We start from the raw sequence: 10,260 nt of genomic DNA, 5'->3' as shown, positions 1-10,260 counted from the left end.
GAGTGTGTGGAGGCGCCGTCATGAACGTTACGCCCACTGTTGTGTACAGGAAGTTGACAGATTTCGAGGCGGAAGTGTCATGGTGTGGGGTGCTTTCTGTGGCAATGCACGTTCCAGGCTTCTTGTCATCCGTGGCAACCTCAACGCTGCTGCTTACCGCGACCAGGTACTGGCACCAGAACTTCTGCCTTTTATGGCAGCACATGGACTCGGTTTGATCTTCCAACACGACAATGCCAGACCCCACATAGCAATCTTGACAAGGAATTTCCTTCAGAATGCGGGAGTCAACGTCATGGACAGGCCGTCAAGGTCTCCCGACCTCAATCCCATCGAACACGTCTGGGATGCTCTTGGCAGAAGTCTGCGCACTCTCCAGAACCAACCACAGAATTTGCAAGATCTTGGCACAATTTTGCAGCAACAATGGCGTCGTCTTCTCAATCATGTGTTCACAAGCGTCACAAGGTCCATGCAGAGGCGTTGTGTGGCAGTTGTCAACGCACATGGTGGCCATACACGCTACTGATTCTCGTGCTTGGGACTTATGATTTAAACTGTTGATGGTATTATCGAATACTGTTGGTTCTTGGAACAAATTATGGTTACCACCGTTAATTAAAATCCTTCTTTGGACATTAATGATTAAAAATTACCTTCTCTGATACATTTGTCCGTTGTATATCATATTTGGGATTACTTTTAAAAATGTGAAGTTTTTAATTTGACTCAGTATATATAATAGGACTATATCTTAGTAAATACCACGTTATAATGTCACTGTTCATCGTATGTAAAACAGACACGTTGGTAAAAGTGAAGCTCTTTTCCCCATACTCTCAACATAATCTTTGTCACATGTGTTCACATCTATAGAATAGTATTATATCTGCCAATATACCACTTACAGTATCTCAAATCGAGGTATTTAAAGCAAACACGTTCCTCAAAGTGGAACCCTTTTTCTCATAGCCACAACATGGTCCACAGCACAACCGTCACAACTGTCAAAATCAACTGAAACGTCACAGATATACACAAAGAAAAAGGTTAAGCACACCCTAATATATTTCATTATTGTTTGGTTCCAATATTTGTAACAGTCATGAAAGATATAATTACGGGAAGAATTATGTTTTCTCGAGATGATGTAATCAGTCATGCGTGACGAAAGCTCACGTGCCATGCATGGTATGCCCGTGCAGCATGCTACCCTCGAGTATCTCTAAAAGCAGTTATCCAAACGTTAAAATTGCTTTCTTAAGCTCGGTTTTAAACAGTTATTCCATGACATTGTGTGACCATGGCACGAAGGCGATTATCAAACGCCACAAGTTGGCAAATAATCGGCATGCATAACGCTGGAATGTCTTGTAATGTCATTGGTCGGAATTTGGGGTATCAACCGTCGTAAACCGTTTAGTCGAATAACATGCTCAGACCGGTGATATACAGGACCGTCCCAGTTCCCAGGCGACAAATCGCGAAAACGGGGACCTTCGTCTCATACGCCGAGAACCCTTTTTAACAAGTACTCGTCCGAAACAGCTGTGATTGCCCAATCGTCGTTTCAGCACCAGAACCATCAGGAACCGACTGAAAGCAGCAGGACCGAAGGCTAGACGAGTTATAAAGCGTCCCTTGTTGAGAGATCACCACAAAGCTGCTCGTTTAGCATGGTGGATCCATTCGTTAGGCGAAAGTCGCTTTCTGCTCCACGTCACTTATGGAAGAACGAGAATTTCATGTTTGGGATATTCTGGGGCGGCGCATACAGGCACGAGATCCTCCTGTACAAGATTTACGCCAGTTGGAAGCAGCATTGCATCAGGAGTGGTTGTTGTTGACCCATCAACAGATCCAACGTCTGACTGGAGGCATGAGACGTAGGGTGGAATGCGTCATCCGGGCACGTGGCGATTATACCCGCTCTGGTGTCCCCCGCCGTGATATTGCTGGAATATTGTTAAAAGGGGCGAAACAAACATACTCACTCACTATTGCCATTTGCCATGGTTCAGACATAGAGGTGAGCTTAACTTTTGTCTATGTATATACATCATGTAGTGTGTTTAGCCACATAGAATATCATTATGTGTACCTAAACATCACTTTGTAATGTCACAGTGCGTCTCATAGGACAGCTGGTCCGTGAAGCCCCTTTTTCCTCTGCATTCTCATCTTTGACTCTGTCAGAAGTGTTTCGTCTGACTTAGCACGGGCGGTTAAAAGAACTAATGTCTCACAGATGTATTATCAAATGTGTTTACATCTATAGAATAGTAAAACATATATCTACCTACATACCACTGTAGTTGGTAGAAACTAACAAGGGAAGCCGACAGATGATTTGCGCTGATAGGTGATTAGCAATAGACAATGGAAACCAACACTTTACACTAATTAGCGCTGATGGAATGGAAGCCAGTACTTAAGTTATCATAGATAAGTAATAGGTAATGGACCCACGGCAAACGGGAGGCCGGGGGTAATTAGCACTGATAGGTGAAAGAATGGACATAGTAAAGGCAGCTAGGTATTTAGCACCGACAAAGATTAAAGCTGTAAGTCCCAAGCAAGAGGAAGAAAGGTTCCCTGGTCACGGTTCATGGCTGGCTGGTGTCTCCTGATGTCAACGACTTCTTGTAATTTTCATTGTGGCCAGTTGTTGTTGTTGGTAGACAGGACTTTGGTGGCTTCCCACATGGTGTTATGGTGTTGGTTCTTCAGGATGTGTTCGGAAATAGCGGATTTCAGGTCGAGTTTGTTAACAAAGGTCCGATGTTCTGTGAGTCTGGTGTTGAGGGGTCTGAGGGTTTCTCCAATGTACTGATGGCCACAGTTGCAGGGCATCTAGTATATACATCCTCGGGGGCTGGGACTTGCGCTGCTGGTGCCTCTGCCATTGGCTTGAAGATGGGTCTTGATGGACTTGCCGCAAGAGAAGGTGACATCTATACTCAACAACAAAAGTTCCTGTGACACCAATATTTTAGTGTATTTTTTAAACAAGTAAAGTTTGGTTTACAGTATTGTAGTACATGTATGGAATCAAGTCACAAAAACGCATGCATTCCATGCAAAAGTTGACTTTTATGCAAGCCCCATGAATTTCACTGCCCAAGAATGGGTATAAAAACTTGCGCTAACGGGATTCCATATGCATTGTTTTGCATCGTGCTGACACCAACTACTCAGAAAAACAACAAAATTACGCTATTATTCAACATTACTAAATGCCACGCCTGTCCTAAAATGAGTGTCTGCGAGCCACTGGTATGCTTGAAGCAGGATCGAGTGAATGTGATGTTGCAAGACAATTTAACGTCCACAGAAACACCATTTGGTGTTTATGGCAACGTTGGCAACAGACGAATGCAGTCAGAGACCATCTTCGGAGTGGCAGGCCACGTGTAACAAATAATCGATAAGACAACTGGATTCGAACAACACACCTACGATATCGATTCCAACCAGCAACAGTGACTGCAAGAAGCATCCCTGGCCTTCGACGAATATCTTCACAAACCGTACGTCGCCGCCTCAGATGTTCAGGGATTGTCGCCAGAAGACCCGCCAGGAAACCACCGTCAAGCACGTCTACAGTGGTGCAGACAGCGTCTACGCTGGACGGCCATGCAGTGGGGACAAGCTCTATTCACTGACGAGTCTCGACGAGATCATCAGCCCTGTTGTTCTTACAATATTGCGTCGTCATGGCCCAGGCATTACCTTTCAACATGACAACACCCGGCCTCATATTGCTCGACTTGTTCAGGATTCTCTTCAACAAAACAACGTGAATGCCATCCCCTGGCCGGCTCGCTCCCCTGATCTCTCACCAGTCGAGCACATGTGGGATGAGAGGGATCGGCACCTTCGACGTCAACCACGTGTTCCACAGACACTCCAGGAACTTCGAAACATGCTTCAGCAGATATGGACAGATATCCCACAGGACTTTGTGCGACGCCTGGTCCGTTACAAGAGACGAAGATGTGTTGCTTGCATCGCAACCAGAGGTGGACACACATGCTATTGATTTGTAAATTGACATTTTGGCATGTTCATGTTTTTTATGAAATCACGCATTTTCTGAAGTCAGTATGGCAAATTAAACCATTTGAACACTTACAGGACTCTTTTATCTGTTGCAAACCGAAATTGTTTCAGATTTGGTAAAAAAGATAACTTTGCATTAAATCTTATTCAGTGTCACATGAACTTTTGTTGTTAATGTTGTTAACAAGTTTGTTAATGGGATACATTTAAATTGCCTCAGTCTCATTCTGTGTTTAAATAGCTTCCAACTATATTGAACATAGCATTTGATCATTGCATAAAGGATAGGCTAAATGCGAGATGACCATGATGGGAGCAATGTGTTCAAAGATTATCAGGCATTGTCACATTCTTCATCCCATGATTGTGTTTGACAGTGACTTTGAAACATTATGACTATTGTGTTCGTGAGACCTAAGGATACAAGATGTGTAGTATATATTTAAGTATGTACAACTTACCAAAGACGTACCCGGTGCTGATGGTGCTGTGTATCAGGAACCCGCCAATCACAGTGAGCACGCCGCGGAGAGGCAATGTGCGCAAGCGCGACCGGATGTTCATCGCCATCTTTGGTAACCCTTTCTCTCAGTTTGTTATGGGGGAAAAGGGTTTATGCAATGTAAGTAGTTGCGAGTATACTAGTACGCTTGATCTTGTTCTACTTTTCACGAATTAACTGGATCAAAGCAGCTTACGAACGTCAGTATCTGAAGACATAAAAAATAACTGAATGAAATAGGCCTGGAACAAACTGAGTCAATATTTATAATCATGTTTAATGTTCATCCATATAACACCCACGCCTTACAACACTGGGTATAAAAATAATAACAGCGACATTTTCTCGTGAATTAACAGGATTTAGTGAAAAATAAAAGCCTTTTACGAAAGTCAATGACCAGTTTTTGATTAGTATTTGAAGAATTTCAAAGAATGATTGAAATACCGATCGGATCATTAGGATCAAATAATCAAATTATTTTTGATTTCCATACAAATAACACTACCACACGCGCATGACCTAACCATGTTTACGTACAACTGGCTTAGATTGGCCTTCAGCAACACATGCTTGTCGTAAGAGCCATAACAGCATCAGATGGTCAGGCTCGCTGACTTGGTTGATGCATATCATCGTATCACTAATTGAGTAAATCGACGCTCAAGATTCGAATATTTAGACCGCAGTCACATAGCTGGAATAATGATGAATGTGTGTATGCAGACATCTATGTAGCATGCATAAATCACAAAGTTATATCTGGACACATTTGTTAAAATATTGAAAGAAAAGAAATATTGAAATTTTATGTTTGAAACTGTGGCTTTGTTTATATTATGCAGTACACCAGGTTGGAAAGCTTCAGTGAACAGTTGAAGGAAGATGATTCATACAACGATGCACATCTGCGAGGAAAGCCTGTCTTAACCATTTTAACAGTCAAAGTGTGATAATTGAACAACTGTGCAGTGCGTCGTGGCAGGTTTTGATCGATGCTTAATGTATAGTGATGCTTCATATAATCTACGTTCATGTGTATAAGATCTACTTTTGGCCAGAGACCTAAACAAATGCGATTACGATTAAGTGAAAATGTAATGGCGATAAATGTCTGTAAAATTAATTTCGGGCGTGTAGATATATCGGGTGTGTCCACCATCTTCGGCGATACATGCAAGACACCTTGATGGCATACTGTTGCTTAGCTTGCGTGTGGTAGGACTTGGTGAGTTAGTTGGGTTTAACGCCGCTTTTAACAGCATTGCAGTTACATTGTGGCATGTCAGCTTAATGTGGGAGGAAAGCCCGAAGTGATGCAGGTCTCAGACGGTTACCACTTCGGTGAAACTCACGAGCACGGTATGGTGCTGACAAACCTAGAAACATAATCGGGGCGAACCGGGATTCGAACCCACAATCATGGGTTTCTGGCGTGCTGAAGGGACGCAACGCTGCACAGCGAATCGCGGCGCCTTAGACGACTGGGCCACCCGTGCCCCCGGTGGGACTTGGTATTGACCGCCATTCCCCCAAGCTACCCCAAGTTGGGTCAGGTTGGCGGGTACTGGGTGTCTGGCGTACACTTTCCGCCCGAGAACGTCACACAGATGCTCTATTGGAGACATGTCAAAGGGCTTAGCGGGCCAGTCCAATGTCCGCATGCCTTCTCGTCGGAGATAATCAGTGACGACCTGGCCACGATGTGGTCTAACATTGTCATGTTGCAGTTCAAACTTTATCCCGAAAATTCTAACGAATGGTACTACAGAACCCAAAGTTTTGTTAAGATATCGTGGCCATTCAAACATCTATTAACAATAACCAAATCAGTCCCACAACATAACAGCACTGCCCTCTTACCGACCATGGTCAAGAAGTGTTTCCCTGGCATACCGCTCGCCACTCTGTCGCCAAAAACGTTTTCTGCCTTCTGTGAATCGGAGGCAAAACCTTGAATCGTCTGTAAATATGCCCGTCCCTTGTGTTTACCAGCCAACCCCAATTGTTTTTGTCGATATGGTAAGCTGTTAGGGTCACACCCTTCACTGTACGCTTTGCTTTAAGGTGGGCTACATGGAGCCGGGGGGGGGCACGGATGGCCCAGTCGTCTAAGGCACCGCAATTCGCTGTGCAGAGTGGCATCCCTTGGACGCGTCAGAAACCTATGATTGTGGGTTCGATTCCCGGTTCGCCCCAATTATGTTTCTAGGTTTGTCAGCACCATACCCGTGCTCGTGAGTTTCACCGAAGTGGTAAACGTCTGAGATCCATCCCGTATCTTCACAGATCCTCACAGATCTTCACGGGAATATTGCTCCTTTCATTTTGTACCTATAGTTGTGATAAAAAAACCTGTATAAAACAATATTGCCCCTCTCATTTTGTTTATAATAACCATATGTATGCATTTGTGAAACAAACTGTTCCTATTAAACTATATTCCCGTCATCTCCATCTTATTGTAACAGAAATGAGTTAGATATAAATGTTTGAGTTAGATGTGAATAGGTTTGAAAGGGGTTTGGGGTAGTTATTGAAAAAAATAAATGAGATATGAAAATGTTTGAGATAGTTATAAAAAACAGGTTTGATGTATATATATAGAAAGGTTTGGGGTAGATATATAAAAAGAGTTGATATTACCTTAAAAACGGTCCGGGCCTGGGCAAGACGGGCTAACGTTATTGTTGGCTAATTACTCAATTATCGATGACCATACTTACACGTTATTGGTGCAACACACCCACAAGACATTAATAAACAATGAAAAACCAAAATCGTGCAACATAATTAAGTATTTGCAAGTAAAGCGCGTGGAAATCGAGAAGTAGGGCGGTCTGTTAGCGAGGCTGTGGTTGGTTACATGTAAAAGAGGAATCATTAAACGAAGTACGATTTGAAACGTATCAGATTCTTCCAACTATCGTGAAACAAATTTCTGTCAGGGATAGCATTTACATCTATACTGAACCAAATTAAAAACTTCACAATCCTAAAAATGTAACATTTTGACCAGTTATCATTGTGGGCCCTTATTGTGTATTTAAACAGTAATGGCCACGTATTGTCTTCAGATAACACCTGTTTTTGTGCAGGTGAATCGATCAAAATCATGTGCACAGCACTATAGTGGCAAAAGTGTTTTTTCACGTGCAACTGGTCACGTGGCCATAATACCACACGTGTTCTCAGCCATACTTGTTAGCAGTCATTAAAAAAAAAGAAAAACACAAGAAAACAAAAATCTTTACGGCCATTTGTCATGCCACGCCTTTCAAATGTCCAACGTGAACATGCCATCGGCATGTTGCAGACGGGAACGTCCGTAGCTGAAGTCGCTATGACGATGGGTTGTAGTCGACGGACTGTTTATGATTTACAGACGCGTCTACAGCAAACGGGTACCACCGCTGATCGCCCTTGGCTAGGTCGACCAAGTGTGACGTCACATGCAGAGGATCGTCAGATTGTCTTACGTCACCTCCGTAACCGATTTTTGACGGCTACATCAACCAGAAATGAACTGTTTAGGGGTAGACTGAGTGCGCAAACTGTTCAAAACCGTCTGAGAACTGCTCACCTTCAAGCACGACGGCCATATTGCGGGCCGATTTTGACTCAATTACACAGACGTCAACGTCAATTGTGGGCACAGCGACACTTACGATGGACTCAGAAGAATTGGAATCAAGTCGTCTTCAGTGATGAATCCCGATTTAATCTTCGATTTGCTGATGGTAGGGCGAGTGTGTGGAGGCGCCGTCATGAACGTTACGCCCACTGTTGTGTACAGGAAGTTGACAGATTTCGAGGCGGAAGTGTCATGGTGTGGGGTGGTTTCTGTGGCAATGCACGTTCCAGGCTTCTTGTCATCCGTGGCAACCTCAACGCTGCTGCTTACCGCGACCAGGTACTGGCACCAGAACTTCTGCCTTTTATGGCAGCACATGGACTCGGTTTGATCTTCCAACACGACAATGCCAGACCCCACATAGCAATCTTGACAAGGAATTTCCTTCAGAATGCGGGAGTCAACGTCATGGACAGGCCGTCAAGGTCTCCCGACCTCAATCCCATCGAACACGTCTGGGATGCTCTTGGCAGAAGTCTGCGCACTCTCCAGAACCAACCACAGAATTTGCAAGATCTTGGCACAATTTTGCAGCAACAATGGCGTCGTCTTCTCAATCATGTGTTCACAAGCGTCACAAAATCCATGCGGAGGCGTTGTGTGGCAGTTGTCAACGCACATGGTGGCCATACACGCTACTGATTCTCGTGCTTGGGACTTATGATTTAAACTGTTGATGGTATTATCGAATACTGTTGGTTCTTGGAACAAATTATGGTTACCACCGTTAATTAAAATCCTTCTTTGGACATTAATGATTAAAAATTACCTTCTCTGATACATTTGTCCGTTGTATATCATATTTGGGATTACTTTTAAAAATGTGAAGTTTTTAATTTGACTCAGTATATATAATAGGACTATATCTTAGTAAATACCACGTTATAATGTCACTGTTCATCGTATGTAAAACAGACACGTTGGTAAAAGTGAAGCTCTTTTCCCCATACTCTCAACATAATCTTTGTCACATGTGTTCACATCTATAGAATAGTATTATATCTGCCAATATACCACTTACAGTATCTCAAATCGAGGTATTTAAAGCAAACACGTTCCTCAAAGTGGAACCCTTTTTCTCATAGCCACAACATGGTCCACAGCACAACCGTCACAACTGTCAAAATCAACTGAAACGTCACAGATATACACAAAGAAAAAGGTTAAGCACACCCTAATATATTTCATTATTGTTTGGTTCCAATATTTGTAACAGTCATGAAAGATATAATTACGGGAAGAATTATGTTTTCTCGAGATGATGTAATCAGTCATGCGTGACGAAAGTTCACGTGCCATGCATGGTATACCGTGCAGCATGCTACCCTCGAGTATCTCTAAAAGCAGTATATCCAAACGTTAAAACTGCTTTCTTAAGCTCGGTTTTAAACAGTTATTCCATGACATTGGGTGACCATGGCACGAAGGCGATTATCAAACGCAACAAGTTGGCAAATAATCGGCATGCATAACGCTGGAATGTCTTGTAATGCCATTGGTCTGAATTTGGGGTATCATCACACTGTCGTAAACTGTTTAGTCGAATAACATGCTCAGACCGGTGATATACAGGACCGTCCCAGTTCCCAGGCGACAAATCGCGAAGACGGGGACCTTCGTCTCATACGCCGAGAACCCTTTTTAACAAGTACTCGTCCGAAACAGCTGTGATTGCCCAATCGTCGTTTCAGCACCAGAACCATCAGGAACCGACTGAAAGCAGCAGGACCGAAGGCTAGACGAGTTATAAAGCGTCCCTTGTTGAGAGATCACCACAAAGCTGCTCGTTTAGCATGGTGGGTCCATTCGTTAGACGAAAGTCGCTTTCTGCTCCACGTCACTTATGGAAGAACGAGAATTTCATGTTTGGGATATTCTGGGGCGGCGCATACAGGCACAAGATCCGCTTGTACAAGATTTACGCCAATTGGAAGCAGCATTGCATCAGGAGTGGTTGTTGTTTACCCGTCAACAGATCCAACGTCTGACTGGAGGCATGAGACGTAGGGTCGAATGCGTCATCCGGGCACGTGGCGGTTATACCCGCTCTGGTGTCCCCCGC

Source organism: Haliotis cracherodii, unplaced genomic scaffold (genome assembly GCF_022045235.1).
Source record: "Haliotis cracherodii isolate W230 unplaced genomic scaffold, xgHalCrac1.p SCAF_7, whole genome shotgun sequence".
Classification (NCBI taxonomy): Eukaryota; Metazoa; Mollusca; class Gastropoda; order Lepetellida; family Haliotidae; genus Haliotis; species Haliotis cracherodii.
The sequence above is the reverse complement of the archived record's forward strand: the minus strand, read 5'-3'. Positions refer to the sequence as shown.